The following is a 6,657-nucleotide window of genomic DNA, read 5'->3' as shown; positions in this document are numbered from 1 at the left end:
AGCTGTTGGACCGAGTAGTTGCCATGCTTAAATAGGAAACGGTAAAAGCCGAGTGATTTCCTGTCACTCGCGAGTTGTAAGGAGTTGGTTGTTTCCTTTCTGTTACAACTATAAGGACGATGGACGGGGCAGGGTTTTGTTTAACTCTTTGGTGGTCGGCTGATCGCCCCGTCTGTCTATGAAACTTGTTAAGGCCCGACAGTGGTGGTGTTCGTGATCAAGTGTTTGAAAGTACTAACCTCATACTTATTATGGGATGAGGAAGCCGAGTACCGGATTGAACCTAGACGTGAGCGGTCGCCCCATTGTCCTTGGAACGGAGTTCCCTTGCGGCCGCACGTGGTGGCAAGTGTGGTCACAGAACGGCAGAGGCCGGATCTGTGGAACATTGCACCAAAGGAAATGGGCCCGACACGGGTTAGGGGATTGATGGGGAAGGCCGACGCAGGAAGCGACCCTCGGTGGTGCGCGGATGTCATGAGGTTAGATTCACCATGCATGGTTAAAGAAATCGAATCGATTCATCTGCCTCTCACAGTTTGAGACTGCTTGATCGCTATGCTACCCTGAGTAATAAAGAAATCTGATGATGACATGGTCTTGATGATTATATAGATACCTTTTGGATGGTTCTATGTTTGCTTAGAGTAAGTGCTCATTTAGACCGGTTAATGAACCTAGAATCTGAGCTAAAACTTGAAAACAGGGATCTACATAGTGCTTTTTGGCAACCAAACCCCTCAGCCAAAGAGCCTTGCATGCCTAGAAGAGGTGGAGTAGCTTTACTCCTGTCGGTTAAGCCTTGTTGAGCTTAGTAGCTCAGCCTTGTTGTGGCTTTTCTTTTTCAGGTGAAGTTGCTACTCTCGAGCCTTCTTCTGTTGGCACTTGGCCGCCCCAGCTCCCTCCGGGTTGCACGGTCGAGTGGGATCCCTCCTCGGACGGCGAGGAGAGGGATCACTGACGTCTTGGCTGGCCTCACCAAGGATGTCCGACCCCGGCGAAGTAGCTTCCGCTCATTTTTGCCTTCTGTTGTTTTCTTTTGAACCTTGTAAAACTCTAATGTTTGTTTTATGGCCGAACTAAATAGTTAAGTTGGTTAACTCGGTGGACTTGTTGTATTCTCTGGAACCGCTCACCTTCGTGTGAGTTTGCTAACTCGGTCCTGTTCAAGTGGTTAAATCGGAGGAAATCCGACGGCATTTCGTGTTAACTTGGCTTAGGCATGAGAGTCGCGTGTTAGGCGACTTAACCATGTTTAAGCAAGCTAATCCGTAGTGGATCCGCCACACATCCCCAAGTACGTAAGGAAGAAAGTGTTAGCCTCTTCTTCTCCCATTCCTCGAATGGTATTATTTCTTTATTCTTTGTAGGAACACGATTTAGGACATGACAAGCAGTCAATATAGCCTCACCCCACCATTCCTTAGAAAGTCCCGTTGTATCTAACATGGCGTTAACCAAATCAGTTAGAGTGAGGTTCTTCCTTTCGGCAACCCCATTTGACTGAGGTGAATAGGGAGGCATCCTCTCATGAATAATACCATGTTCCTCGCAGAATGAAGTGAAAACATTTGAGAAGTACTCGCCACCACGATCCGACCTAATTTTTTTGATCTTTCTCTCTAGTTAGTTTTCTACTTCAGCTTTATAGATTTTAAAGTAATGCAATGCATCATCTTTTGACTTCAACAAATAAATGTAACAAAATCTAGTGCAGTCATCTATCAAAGTCATGAAATATTTTTTACCACCTTTTATCAACACACCATTTATTTCGCACAGATTGGAATAAATTAATTCTAAAGGTGCCGAGTTTCTCGACTCTGCAGCCTTGTGAGGCTTGCGAGTTTGTTTTGATTCAACACAAACATGAAACTTAGAATTTTTGACGGAGGTAAATTTTGGAATTAAACTCAAATTAGATAAGCGCGTCATACAACCAAAATTAATGTGACAAAGCCTCAAATGCCAAACATTTGATTCATCAACATTAACAACGTTGTTCACAACTTTATTACAATCATCAGACAAAGAAAATCGGAACAAGCCTTCACTATCATAACATTTTCCAGTAAAAGTACCAAACTTAGACATAATACATTTATTGGACTCAAAGACTAACTTATAACCATCCTTACACAGTAGAGATCCGCTGACTAGACTCTTCTTGATAGTGGGGACATGTTGCACGTTCTTCAATTGCACGGTCTTTCTCGAAGTAAGCTTCAGATTGACCGTACCACCACGAAGAACACGCGCATGTGATCCGTTTCCCATTAACAAGGAGCCAGTCCCTTCGATCTGGTAAGAGGAAAATAAAGAGATATCAGCACACACATGGGGATATTAGCCCCGGTGTTAATCCACCACTCGGGTGAGTAGCATACTAAAAGAACTGTAGGTAATAAATTACCGTACCCCGATGTTCCTCTAGCCTCGCTTATAACCATGTTGGCAGACTTCCTGCCTTTGTGATTTGAACACTGTTAAGCAAAGTGGTCCGGACTCTCGCACACAAAGCAGAATCCCTTCTTCTTCTTCTTAACCGGTGCAATTGTTTGTTTAGTCTTTCCTTGGTTTTGCAGTGGCTTTTTTCTCTTCTTTTGGGAATTGGAATTGTTCTTCTGAACAAAGTTGGCACTTGAAGCTCCAACAATTCCTTTTACTCGTGTGTCTTTTGCTCTCGCCTTCTCTTCAACATCAAGAGTCCCAATGAGATCAGAGATACTGAACTCTTTTCTCTTGTGTTTCAGGGAAGTAGCAAAATCCCTCCAAGAAAGTGGCAGCTTAGAGATAATAGCTCCGGCCACAAACTTGTCGAGCAACACACAAGGAATCTCTTTGTTACAGTCTTTGAAATCTTTTGATAGCGCGTGAATTTCATGGGCTTGTTCTACTACGGGACGGTCTTCAACCATCTTGTAGTCAAGGAACTCCTCCATGAGATACAACTCACTGCCAGCATCAGAAACTCCAAACTGAGCCTCAAGAGTTTCCCACATCTCTTTACCAGTTGGCAGTGTGAGGTACGTGTCAATAAGATTTTCAGCTAGAACGCTTATGATGGCGCCATGGAAAAAGCTATCAGCACGATCAAAGGCACTTGGATCCTCTGACGTTTGCCCTCGGGCTTTCCAACTACGACATGCATAACGTTCATGGCTGTCAACCACAACGTAAGCCTCTCACACCAACGCTTATAATTGGAACCATCAAATACATTCAATTTTATAGACGTAGCAAAACTAGATACCGAAAGCCTATCAACAATATAAGGTTTTTGGATTTTAGAAATTTAGGCATATTTCGGTATATTTTAATTCCAAAATTAAACATGTAAAATATTATTATGAATATGTTGAGTGATTCAGTGATAAGATAAAATGTAAAATGTGCCAGTGTTCAAGTTTAAACAACTAATAAACAGGAACAAAAATAGGCATAGATGATTTAGAATGTACCCTGGGACGGGGCCAGTGCCGGAGGCACCGGATGCGCCGTTACCATCTGGACTAGTCATACTAGTCGTGGGATGGCCTCAGTTGATGTAGTCATACAATAATGATGCAGGAAGAGGTCGTTGCAGTGCAGTCCCTCGAACGGCCTCCAGGAAGAAGAGGAAGTAGTCGATCAATGTCTCGGCCACCAGGAAGTAGTCATCGTAGTTGATCAGCGTCTCGGCCACCAGGAAGTAGTCGTCGTAGTCGATCAGCTTCTCGGGCATCAGGACATAGTTGATCAGGAAGGGAGTGAGCAGTCGCGTTCAACGCTCCCAAAAAACCTTATCGCCTGCCTATCCCGAGCAGGATCTCTGGCAGAAGGCGAGGTTCTGGAGGCTCTGCTCTCGCCAGAACGTGCGCGTGCAGTGCTAGCGATGGGAATACAAGAGCGTAGCAGAAAGACAGAGGGAGAAGAGAGAAGTCTCCTGAAAGCAGTACTTGGTGCGAGTCTGCAGGAGGGGAAAGGGAGAATTATATAGCTGAGCGGTGAGACAGGGGGGATGAACCTAGACGTGATATGGTAGTCAGCACAGTCATCAAACGAAATCAATTTGCCCAGTAATCAAGGCTATCAAACCAGGCAATCAAACCAAGTTTTGCTGTCAACACCAGTAACCGTTGGAATATTCTCAAGTTTATTCCTTAGCCGTTACGCCCACGCCCTGGCGCGGCGAGCGAGCGCGCGCGTGGCACGCCAATCTCTTTTATTGACTTTGCAATAGGTGTACTCAAAGTCCACCATTTAAGTCAGGAAAGATCCTCCTCAAATTTCCATGTGGAACTAAGCACTTAACTCTCTAGCATTTATTAGTGGACTTTTAATTCTTTTAATTGAGTAAATATTTGGGCCAAGCCCATATATTCCAACAATGACATTGTAGTAATTCTCAAGAAAAAAGGAAAGAAAGTCTAGTTTAAGAAGATTTTCCACGACAACTAGATTTTATAACAAATAGGGGAAGAATCTATGGACCAACCCATTTTATCCACCCTGCACGAACTCTTCATGGTCAGCAGTCACCCTCCCGAAGTCCCAAAGATCCATTCGAAACCCTGAGAACATGGATGGACCATAGACCCTGTTCAAGATAAGAAATGATTGTATATAGTGCATCACTGCATCCATTGCTTGATAGTTTGACCAGCACGATGGGCGGAAAAGTGATAAAATTCTAACCACATTGGCGATGGAATCTCTAGGAATCCAATGGATTCCAATTTCCAACGCGTAACATGTTTATCGACAAGAGGAGGCAGATGTTTTCAGATGTCACGTGGTCGTAGAGGCGGACAAACGGTCTGGAAGAGGCGAAGGCAGCCAGGGAGGGGTGGCCGTTGACATGTGGGAAAGGGTCGAAGAAGCCAACTTAGCCAAGAGGTCAAGAACATTATGGGTGCCAATAGATCAAAGTGAGGGTAATATTGGAACTATCAGAGAAGATGGAAAGTGTAAGCTGGAAAGAAATTTTAGAACGGTTGGAAAAAATAAGAATTAAACGGTGGAAACAAAGGAAATAATTTGAAGTACCTAAAGAGAAGTACAAAGGACTACCAAATTGGTGAGACCAAGTACCAAAAATAGTCTTTAAATTTATTTTTTAGGATTTTTATAATAATTGAAAAAAATGAGAGCCATCCATCTAGAGAAATCATGTGGTGAAAAGATAGGAACTACCAAGAGGTACCGAAAGACCAAGTACAAAAACAGTGGGATCAATACTAATTTAATTTAATTTTTAATTACATTCCTCAGATCAACGGTCATATAAAATTTAAAGAAAAAAGTACCTGGGAAGTACCCACTGGTACTTAACAATCATTGTAACAAAGTCCTTTTTGAAATTATTTTTTCAGATAAGAGGAAGTATCTTGAAGTACCAATAGGTACTTTTAAACCACTGTAAAAGAGCTTGAAGCTAAAATAGCAAATGTAATAATAGAACTTTTTGTCTCGAAAATACCTTAAACATCATCACAAGCATGTTTTTTTAACACCATTCGCTTGCACTTCAACCCTGCTTCCGCATTGACTAATAATTTTAAAAGCTGTTGCACTGGAAAGTTATTTAAAAATTAGACCCCCCCCAACTAAGAATTTATTTACCTACTACTCTCTTATTTATTTAATATTATAACATAATATTCATATAGATGTATACTTATCTTAAAAATTATTATTTCTCATCGCTTCCTCCTATACATGTATTAATGTATAAATGATTTATATGGTAACACTCATCATTCATATACACCTTAACTTAGTATTTCTATATTAACAATGACATAAACAGGAAGTTCCACAACTGGCGGCTGGTATACCACCATATGTTATTTATAATAATGTTGGACATCCCTATATAATGAATATACACAGATAATTAGATTAAGATTTATGTGTTTACTTTAGCTAATTTTTAATAATATATGTGATATTTAGATACAAAGTTAAAAATATATTTTAAGTTATGTTTTATAATAATAGTATAGGTAATTTAGATGAAGATTATCGGTTAATTTAGATTATTTTTTAATTATTTTTATAATAGCAGAGATAGGGGTTTACTTTATAACATTTTTCATAATAATAGTGGTGGTTATTTTTTCTAGAAAACATAATAGATATTATTAGAGTCTACAGAATAGATGACCAGATATTTCTAATTTTTATGAGAATTTCTAGAATTTGTCTTTTTCTTAGCCGCCTTATGAGAATTAATGCAGAGTATCCAATTGAAAAAAGAGCACATAGCTAATAATCAAAACTATTACCTTGAGCTCTCTCTCATTTGTTAAATATTCGAACAATATACTTATATAGACATATACTTATTATCTTCATCCAATTGTGATAGGCTTTAGTTAGTAATTACTCTATGATATTTTATTTCACATTTATAATCTTTTTTTAGTATGCATAGCATGTATATACTTGAATTTGTTTAATGGACCCTAAGTCCGAGCTAAGTATTAACATAGAAATATATATTTTGATCATGTCCTTTATATATTTATAAATGGTGACACACATCACGTCTATATACCTTAATTAATATTTTCTATACTAATAGTTATGAAATAGAGATTTTAGAATCACATATTGGCATACTTTGGGGTATATTTTTAATGAAGGTGATTTGGATTCAAATTTGGGATTATT

The 6,657-nt window shown here is 39.9% G+C and overlaps 1 pseudogene; it reads right to left on the bottom strand.

The window, feature by feature from the left end:
- Window positions 1-2,134: 2,134 nt before the first annotated feature.
- LOC117835654 (uncharacterized) lies at window positions 2,135-3,724 on the bottom strand (annotated as a pseudogene).
- Between the last annotated feature and the right edge of the window lie 2,933 nt (window positions 3,725-6,657).

The sequence above is a fragment of the Setaria viridis genome, chromosome 9, assembly GCF_005286985.2.
Source record: "Setaria viridis chromosome 9, Setaria_viridis_v4.0, whole genome shotgun sequence".
NCBI classification, from domain to species: Eukaryota; Viridiplantae; Streptophyta; class Magnoliopsida; order Poales; family Poaceae; genus Setaria; species Setaria viridis.
This window is presented reverse-complemented; position numbering and strand designations above follow the sequence as displayed.